Genomic DNA, 10,544 nt, shown 5'->3' with positions numbered 1-10,544 from the left:
GCTTACCATCCAGGCTGCCATTAACACCAGCCCCAGCAGTGGGCATTGTGCAGCGGCGGCTCCATACACATAGCCGCAACACTGCAAGTGGCGTCACAAGTGAACACTATTCTAATCCCCTGTAAATATCCACCTTTACAAAAAGGGCCCAGGGCACGGAACCGGGCAACGGCCACCAGAGTGACATTTCTCAGTTATACACCGCCCGGGACCGAGTACCCCATAACCCTGGGCGACACAACCCTTTTTCCTGGCGTTATGAACAGGATTGAACTGGACTCGGCTAAACCGGGTGACATGTGCCTTAAAGGGAAGGTGTCGTCCAACAAAAAGAAAAAGTCAACTGAAAAGATGTGAAGTATTAATGTTTTAATGTTTTGTTTAAATATTATTATTTGTTTTTAATTGAGCAAAATATAAACAAAAATAAAACGTTTGATATTTTCCACTCTTAAACACTAAAAAATGCTGATCCCAGGAGGCCAAATGAACCAGATGGCCCCTTTCCAACACCTTGGTAGCTATGACCCGTTGCACTACCGCTTGTTTGTTTATTGTTGACTGTTTCAGATAAATGTGTGCTGAAAAGTTAACAAGTTTTGAGTTGATGAAAATTGACCCAGGCTGCAGGACTGGCAGCAGCCAAAAACATTAAATGTAAAAAGTTGCACCAATTGTGCATCACCACAGTACACCCTAACCAGTGGACCCTGTTAACACCGCCTCCAAGCAGAGGAAGATGGGAGGAAAGGTCTGCGGTGGTGTAGGCCGAGACCAGGTCACCAAAGAGGCCGCTGACCTTCCTCCGAGAGGGTTCTGGGACCAGGACTTTTTGGTGGTGGGTGAAGGGAAAGGGGTACTCCAGTTTATGAAACGTTAAAGTCTGAACCTCCCCTGAGTGGGAAGACCTGTTATGTTATGTTATGCCTATCCGCCGCCACGCTCTACTACCCCACCAGGTACACTTGTAGTTTTACCTTATTTGTGCCAGCAACGCATTATATTGCGCTGCACTCTCTCTGGCTGGCACATTTACTACACCTCCTTCCCCTCCCTCCAATTGCTCAACCTACACTTCTTAGCTTAGGAGCTGTGCCCTGTCTTGTTACTATTCTCCACCTTTCTTTCTCAGGTCTGGTCGTAATTGAACCATATGTTCATGGTACCTCTCGGCTCCATGACTACTTTTTACAATACTATTTACCATCAGTGTCCCATCTCTTAGCTCTACGACTAGTTCCTGTGAACTCTCTGTACTACTCGCACCTCTCTGCTCACGACTATTTCTTCACTTTCTACTTTCCTCCGGTGCACAGGTGCACCACTGCCAGTCCTTACCATCCAGAATTACTTATTTTTGTTTACTATTTTCCCTTTGGCATTCCCTGTTTTATACAGGTTTATGCATCTGGATTGTAATTTTCCTCACCTATTTTCATTTATGGACTGCCACTGGTACCCCTGACCCCACTTTTCTTCTTTTGCATTAATTTTCCTTTCTCTCTATTTGTCCATTATCTTGGTACATCTTCTCAGTTATTGACTGCTATTGTGCTGAGACTCATATTCAGCCGTGGAGGGGCTTTATGTCACTTCTTACCTGCTGGGGTCTGGGGGGTTTTCTTGGGCCCACATTTTGACATACAATTTCTCATTACCATATTCACTAATTTTTATGGGCCCCTCTCTTTTCCTCCAGTGGCGGCTTGGATTGTTTTAATGTCAATTGTGTTCTATACTAAGCTTTGTATCCATTTGCAGCCTTGTGACTCCATCCCTTTTGTCTTACTTGAATATACAAATCTTATGACTATTCTGATATTTATACAATTTTAATATCGGTGTTAATAAAATTGAATATTTTTTGCATTCAACCCTTGTGCCATTTTTCTTCTTGTCCTCTTTGTTTACAATGTTTTTTGAAGTAGGCACTTTTCCTGTGGGAACCCTTGAATTGTTTCCCTCAGTGTATACATAATTAGCCATGTATTTTTTGTTCACAATGAAAAATAAAAAGTGTAACCTGTATCACTTGCAGCCCGAGGACGTGCTGGAATTAACCAAGGGGGAATGTAGTGCCCTTGAAGCCATCAGGGAGCTACAAGGAATTGCATCCCCACCGGGATGCAGAGCCTACTCCTCAGGGATCCAGAAAACCAGTGCCGGTAACACACAAACACTCCAGAAAATCCCAGTTTTTCCTCAGGTATCTCCCATAGAATGGTATAAGGCTAGGGTCGGACCAATGGATGGCCGCCTAGAGGTGGAGCAATACCAGTCCACTAGACAACCAGGTGGGAGGGGCGGACGGTGAGGAGTCAGACAGAGGAGACAGTGAAGAAGTGACCTGAGGGCCTAGGCGGTTAGTTGCCGGTGGAGTACTCCCGGAACTATGCATCAACGGGGTACAGAATCCTAGGTCAGGCAAAAACTCCAGGCAGACCTGATAAAATCTGCACAGTTAGGGGACCATCAAGGACCTCACTAACCTTGAAATTCGGGACTCAGTAGCAAAGGGAGAATCAAGGACAGGATAAGAGACTCCAACCCCACAGGGTTCACGCTACCGTCATACGGACTGCTGAAGAAGACAACCAGGAGGGGACCCCCAGCCGCTCTACGCCACGGGGACCCACCAACCAAAGACAGGTGCAGGGGAAAGAAGCCACCAGGTCACTAAACCGACACTGAGACTAAGGGTACCTGCGGTTAAGACCAGCTAGTCTCGGGTGACCAGTTACCAGCGTGCAGTGAGTAAAAAGAACCAGTTACACCAAACTCCCATTATGGCCTACCTTCTTTCAACACCCACCTGCACCACCTATCCTCTGGGGTCTGGCCCTGCTTGCGAAGGGCCTAACATCCAGGCTGCAATTACCACCAGCCCAAGTAGTGAACATTGTGCAGCGGTGGCTCCATCCACATAGCCGCAACACCGCAAGTGGCGATACGTATAAACTTTATTCAAGAATCCCAAGTAAATATCCCCTTTTCAAAAAGCACCCAGGGCACGGGACCAGGCAACGGCCACCAAAGTGACATTCTCCAGTTATACACCGCCCGGGACCGAGTACCCCATAACCCTGGGCGACACACTTGCACTGGGGCCCACGAGCTTTGTCACCACACTGCTTACATATAGGACAATGTGATGCTCCATAACTCTTCCTGCAGAGGTCGGGGGCTTCCCATTACTATTATAGTAAGTTGCTACTACTGTGCCAAAAAATAAAATAATATCTCCCCTCAGCTGCCTGAGATTCACATGACACAAACCTCAGCTGCTGCAGAACATCATAATACACACCGCAGGTGTTGTCAGTCTGAGTTGAAGAGGTTCTGCAGCAGTTGAATTGTGTATTGTTTAACAATAGTGTAGCACCCACAAGTAATATTATAAAGAAATAGTTGTAGTACCCGGCGTTTCCCAGGATAGTAACTGTCTCCCAGTCTCCGTCTCTGTCTCTTTCCATGTCTCTGTCCCTGTCTGCCTCTGTCCCTGTCTGCCTCTGTCCCTGTCTGCCTCTGTCCCTGTCTCTTTCCCTGCCTGTCTGTCTCTTTCCTTGGCTGAATTGTAACACGCCAACATTCTTCTGACGTTCTGGCTGCATTGTGGCTCCCAGCTCCATTGACTTTAATGGAGGCAGGTTTTTTGGCGAATAACTGGAAAGCGCGAGGTTAAAATTTCCCCTAAAAACATACTCTATGATGTTCCCTGAGTCACATGGAGTGTCTGTGCAAAATTTCGTGATTGTACATGCGACAGTGTGGATTCCTTTAGCGGACACACACAAACACACACGCACGCACACACACACTTAGCTGTATATAATAGATATTCCCCATAGACATCTAATGTTTAATAATTAACAATTTATACAATAAATAATATATATTATCTACCAAGCAAAATATTTACTATTTACAAACAATGAGAAAACCTGTTTATATAAATCTTTTCCAATGCACAGATTTATATACATTTATATTATAAAAAAACAGACAGAATATTTATATTCCACATTCTCTGACAACATTCATCGGTTGGCAGCAAACATGGCGGCCGGCTGCTGTGATGTCACAATGCTCGGGGTTCTATATGATGATGTCATAATGGAATGGAATGCCGGAGGGTATATAAGCCCCCCGCACAGTGATATCACTGCCATTTCTTGAGTTGATGCTTTTGCTGACACTTCACTTTGGTTCTGGAAGAGTGATCTAGTTTGTGCTCCACATCTAGTGTTTACTTCCTATTACTTGTTATTGATCTTTGATCAGGGCACAATAATACCGGTGCCCGGAGAGCTCAATTCTCCAAATTCTATCAGCTTCAGGTGCCTAAGACATGAGTGCCCGGGAGCTGCGTCAGCTGATTGCTGACAATGAAGCATGGCTGCGCCGACCACAAAATCGAGGTAAGTGAAATATTTGGGGACGAGAGACAATATTCACACCTTATAGGGCAGGGGGCTCAAACTCGGCTGGGTATAAGGGCCACACAGAAAAAAACAATTGGGGGCCGGACTCTTTTCAGGACAAAGTGACATTTTTATTGGTACCATATTTTTTTCTATACAGCTTTGGATCATCATTTTTGAACTTTGTTTAGTTTATTAGAACAATGTACAGTTTTTGATTTTTTTTTTTAAAAATAAAAGATATATAGTATATATACATACATATATATATATATATATATATATATATATACACACACACACACATTTTTGCTGGTAAAAAAATAACAATCATGCTTTTTTTATATATTTGAGCCCATTTTTGTAAGTAATACAGTTTTACAATTGGCACCATATAGTAATTTTTGCCAACATTTTGTAGTAGTGTTCCAGTCGTGGTCCTCATCTTTTAGTACTGTCACTATCCTGCTAACCATTCTGTAGTAATATGCCCATTCTTGTCTCCTTGTAGTAATGTGCTTATCCTTGTCCCCATCCTGTAGTAATGTGCAAATTCTTGTCCCCATCCTGTAGTAATGTCCCCATCCTGTAGTAATGTGCGCATTCTTGTTCCCTTCTTGTAGTAATGTGCCCTTGTGCCCAGTCCCTGTCCCCATCATAGTCCTCACCCTGTAGTAATGTGCCCATCCTTGTCTCCATCCTGTAGTAATGTACCCATTCTTGTCCCCTTCTTGTATTATTGTGCCTCATCCTTGTTCCCATCCCGTAGTAATGTGCCCCATTGTGGTCCTCATCCTGTAGTAATGTGCGCATCCTTGTCCCCTTCTTGTTGTAATGTGCCCATCCTGGTCCTCATCTTGCAGTAATATGCCCATCCTGGTCCCCATCCTGAAGTAATGTGCCCCATCCTTGTGCCCATCCTGTAGTAATGTGCCCATCCTTGTCTCCATCCTGTAGTAATGAACCCATCCTGGTCCACTTCTTGTAGTAATGTGCCCCATCCTTGTCCCCATCCCATAGTAATGTGCCCCATTGTGGTCCTCATCCTGTAGTAATGTGCCCATCCTTGTCCCCTTCTTGTAGTAATGTGCCCATCCTGGTCCCCATCCTGAAGTAATGTGCCCCATCCTTGTGGCCATCCTGTAGTAATGTGCCCATGCAGGTCCTCTTCTTGTAGTAATGTCCCCTTTACTGGACCTCTTCTTGTAGCAATGTCCCATCCTGGTCCCCTGTTGTGCTATTCTACGCGGCTTGCAGGCACGTAGACCTGGTAATGTTCGCAGCCATTGTCAGAGCTTCATCTGAAATTCAGATAAATGTTCTGCCGGCGCTGCACAAGTCAAGTTCTCTCTGCCCAACTATTCCAATAGCGGCCGCTGGCCAATCAGAGGCAAGCAACTGAGGTCAAATAGGTCAGTTGCTTGCTTGCTTCACAGCTCCAGAAAAACGTTCATCTGAAAAAAAGCACTGACGGCTGCGGCCCCTGCACCGGCTGCGATCGTTACTGATCCACGTGCCTGCTGGCCGCAAGAAGCAGCCTGAGGGGCTGCATGCAGCCCGCAGCCATATGTTTGGGATCTCTGCTATAGGGCATTCCTGGGAGGAGATATCATGGTGTATGATGGGCCACATTTTAGGATAGAAACTGCAGGTAAACTAAAGTCCAAAATAAGGCAATTTGTTTCTAGTGTTCTCCTCTCCCTAAACACAGCAGCAGCAGATGGGCTGATCCCTATAGGCCATAAGTATTTTACATAATTGGAAATAATTGTGATAATTTATCATTTCTTTATAGGTCAGGCCATAACTGTCCATAGGTTGAGGTCTCAAGAAAGACATCAGAGAAGACATCCCCGTGGACATCAGAGAGACAGCAATGCTGTCACTGAGAGGAGAGGGAGACCTGCCAGAGATCCTCTACACCGTAGGGGACAAGAGGGCAGGGAAAGAAGCCGCTCTCCTCTAAGACCAGCCTCTGCCGAACCCTCCAGCTCAACAGCGGAGGGCAGCAGTGGCAGGAGTAGAGAAAGAAGCCGCTCTCCTCCTAGACCAGCCCCTGCCGGGCCCTCGAGCTCAACAACAGAGGGCAGCAGGGGCAGGAGCAGAGAAAGAAGCCGCTCTCCTCCTAGACCAGCCCCTGCCGGGCCCTCCAGCTCAACAACAGAGGGCAGCAGGGGCAGGAGCAGAGAAAGAAGCCGCTCTCCTCCTAGACCAGCCCCTGCCGGGCCCTCCAGCTCAACAGCAGAGGGCAGCAGTGGCAGGAGTAGAGAAAGAAGCCGTTCTCCTCTAAGACCAGCCCCTGCGGGGCCATCACCATCCATCAACGCACCTATTCAACCGCAGGCAGAGCCTGTGATCCCACCACCACTGCCACAGGTGGAGCCACCTGTACAAAATGTACCTGTGCCGAGGAGAAGGCATGGTAGGATTAGCTGGAGAGCTCGCCAAATTGCGAGACTGCCAACAAGGAATGTAACCTCACAGGAGGAGGGCGAGAGATGTCCCATATGTATAGAGGACTATCAGATCGGAGAGCAGCTCACAGTCATCCCGTGCAACCACTTCTTCCATCCAAGTTGCATTTCTGACTGGCTGCGCTCCAGCCCTCACTGCCCCCTGTGCCGTAACCACTGCTTCAGACGCGCACCACAATGACATCTTAAGATGTCCATGGTGCGGGCAGTGGAAGAGACCATCTTGAATTCCAGCCCAGGTAAGGGACCCTGCATTCATTACAACTAATTTGAAGGCTATAAAAAAAAAATGTCGTCTTTAACTTCTTGCTGTTCTGTTCTCTAGTTTACCATCAGCTTTGGTCAATATCTAACATGAAGGGCTAAACACAGGACACACCCCAAACACCGGACGGTAAGTCATCACTCACCCCTCTGTCCAGTTATATGTATATTACATGTAACAGAGAAATAATCGCTGCTTTCTCCTCTTTGTAGAAGGAAAGTCAAAAAAAGTTTGGAAAACAAAGAATAATTAGATCAGAACAACCTGTACTTCATGTAAGTAAATATTAGGATTCCATTTCTTTTAGTCTCCAGCTCATTTTACTAGGAATTTATTCATATGATAAAATCAGGGGTGGAACGATCATGGTCGGGACCTCTGCGGGGCCTGGGGGGTACAGGGTGCTATATAATACCAGAATAGGGACAAAGATACAAGCATGGGTTAGGAAAGCTGGTTACTGAGTGAAAGAAGTGCTTCCCCTCATCACCCAGCTTTCCCATGCTCTGCTTTACATCTTTCTTTCATCACCCAGCTTTCCCATGGTCTACTCTATACATATTTCTCTCAGCACCCAGCTTTTCCATGCTCTGCTATACATCTTTCAGTATCCAGCTTTCCCATGCTCTGCTATACATCTTTCTCTCAGCACCCAACTTTCCCATGCTCTGCTATATATTTTTATTTCATCACCCAGCTTTCCTATGCTCTACTCTATACATATTTCTCTCAGAACCCAGCTTTCCCATGCTCTGCTATACATCTTTCTCTCAGCACCCAACTTTCCCATGCTCTGCTATATATTTTTATTTCATCACCCAGCTTTCCTATGCTCTACTCTATACATATTTCTCTCAGAACCAAGCTTTTCCATGCTCTGCTATACATCTTTATCTCATCACTCAACTTTCCCATGCCCTGCTATACATTTTTTTTTCATCTACCAGATTCCTCATGCTCTGCTATACATCTTTCTTTTATCAGCCAGCTTTCCCATGCTCTGCAATACATCTTTCTCACAGCACCCAACGTTCTCATGTTCTGATATCATGGGAAAGCTGGGTGCTGAAAGATATATAGCAGAGGATAGGAAAGCTGGGTGGTGAGAGAAAAATGTATAGCAAAGCATGGGAAAGCTGGATGCTGAGAGAAAGACATAGCAGAGCATAGGAAAGCTGGGTGCTGAGGAAAAGATATAAAGCAGGGCTTTAGGAAAGCTGGGTGCTGAGGGAAAGATGTATAGCAAAGCATGGAAAACCAGGTGCTGAGGGAAAGCGGTTAAGCAGAGCATGGGAAGATGGGGGGGTGCGGTCCAAAACTTACAGCGGGGCCCATCGAACTCTAGTTGCGCCACTGGATATAATGATTTGTCATTTTCTCTTCACAGAAATCTACATTATTTTGAAGGCTGGACAAAAATCCTATTTATCTTCCTGTTGTTCTGGTCTCTTTGGTCACTTCTGACCAAGCATGAAGGACCATGAACATGGACATCCCAAAACAGCAGATGGTGAGTTCCCCTCATTTCCTCTTCTCTCTCCGCCCCATGATCTGTATATTACATGCAATATAATATTGTTTTTTTTTTCCTTTTTACAGACAGAAGGTCCAAGTCTATAAACCATTGAGGAATTGGATCAGAGCGACCTGCGCTTCATGTAAGTAGATATTAGAATTTGCTTCTTTTCTTCCAGTCTTCAGCTCCTTTGTATTTGCTTTAGGAATCTGTTGATGGGATGTAATATCTTGTCGTCTTTTCTTTCCAGAAATCTACACAAGTTCCAGGTCATTTCCATCAAGATCCACAGATTCTCATCGGCTCCATGGAGACAGATCCATCATATGCAGAGATCCTGAGATCGGCTGCAGCTCCAGACGATGTTCTCACATATTCCACATACGGGCGGCACGGTGGCTCAGTGGTTAGCACTGCAGTCTTGCAGCGCTGGGGGTCCTGGGTTTAAATCCCACCAAGGACACCATCTGCAAGGAGTTTGTATGTTCTCCCCGTGTTTGCGTGGGTTTCCTCCGGGTTCTCCGGTTTCCTCCCACACTCCAAAAACATTCTGATAGGGAATTTACATAAAATATTCATAAAAATAAATCATATTAACCGTCTCTATGTCTGGTTGTGACTTTACTGTATAGAATTATGTTACATAATGATAAGTGACTGGAGGGAGTATTCGGGAGTAGGGATGAGCGGACCCCTGGATGTTCGTGTTCACTGGGTTCTGCCAAACTGTAGTTAAAAGTCCAGCTCGGCACCTGAACTTGACCCCGGACCTCAATCCCCATAAGAGTCAATAGGTGCAGAACCTATATAGGTTGGTGAGGGACATCAGGAGCCAGCGGTAGGCCTCGTGGTCTCTCACCCTAGACAAGATTTCCTAGTGTTCTGTTTAAAGCACAGAGAGCATCATGAAGACCAAGGAACACAACAGCCAGGTCCATGATACTGTTGTGGAGAAGTTTAAAGCCGAAATTTGGTTACAAAAAGGATTACCAAAACTTGAAACATCCCAAGAACCACTGTGCAAGCGATCATATTGAAATGGAAGGAGTATCATACCACTGCAAATCTACCAAGACCCGGCTGTCCATCCAAACTTTCATCTCAAACAATGAGAAGACTGATCAGAGATGCAGCCAAGAGGCCCATGATCACTCTGGATGAACTGCAGAGATCTACAGCTGAGGTGGGAGAGTCTGTCCATAGGACAACAATCAGCCGTACACTGCACAAATCTGTCCTTTATGGAAGAGTGGCAAGAAGAAAGCCATTTCTCAAAGATATCCATAAAAAGTGTTCTTTACAGTTTGCCACAAGCCACCTGGGAGACACCAAACATGTGGAGGAAGGTGCTCTGGTCAGATGAAACCAAAATCGAACTATTTGAGCACAATGCCAAACGATAAGTTTGGCGTAAAAGCAACACAGCTCATCACCCTGAACACACCATCCCCACTGTCAAACATGGTGGTGGCCTCCTCATGGTTTGGGCCTGCTTTTCTTCAGCAGGCATAGGGAAGATGGTTAAAATTGATGGTAAGATGGAGGGAGCCAAATACAGGACCATTCTTGAAGAAAACCTGTTGTAGTCTGTAAAAGACCTGAGACTAGGACGGAGATTTGTCTTCCAACAAGACAATGATCCCAAACATAAGGCAAAATCTACAATGAAATGGTTCACAAATAAATGTATCCAGGTGTTAGAATGGCCAAGTCACAGTCCAGACCTGAATCCAATCGAGAATCTGTGGAAAAAGCTGAAAACTGCTGTTCACAAACGCTCTCCATCCAACCTCACTCAGCTCCAGCTGTTTACAAAGGAAGAATGGGCGAGAATTTCAGTCTTTGGATGTGCAAAACTGATAGACACA

The 10,544-nt window shown here is 45.6% G+C and overlaps 1 long non-coding RNA gene across 1 annotated transcript; it reads left to right on the top strand.

Moving 5' to 3' along the window:
* Positions 1-6,289: 6,289 nt before the first annotated feature.
* Positions 6,290-8,664, top strand: LOC142255327 (uncharacterized). The gene is made up of 4 exons (XR_012727407.1): positions 6,290-7,134; positions 7,221-7,289; positions 7,373-7,435; positions 8,548-8,664. It is a non-coding gene; the product is annotated as an uncharacterized LOC142255327 (long non-coding RNA).
* The last annotated feature ends 1,880 nt before the right edge of the window (positions 8,665-10,544 follow it).

Source organism: Anomaloglossus baeobatrachus, chromosome 10, assembly GCF_048569485.1.
Source record: "Anomaloglossus baeobatrachus isolate aAnoBae1 chromosome 10, aAnoBae1.hap1, whole genome shotgun sequence".
NCBI classification, from domain to species: Eukaryota; Metazoa; Chordata; class Amphibia; order Anura; family Aromobatidae; genus Anomaloglossus; species Anomaloglossus baeobatrachus.
Note: the sequence above shows the minus strand (reverse complement) of the source record. Positions and strands in the feature narration are given on the sequence as shown.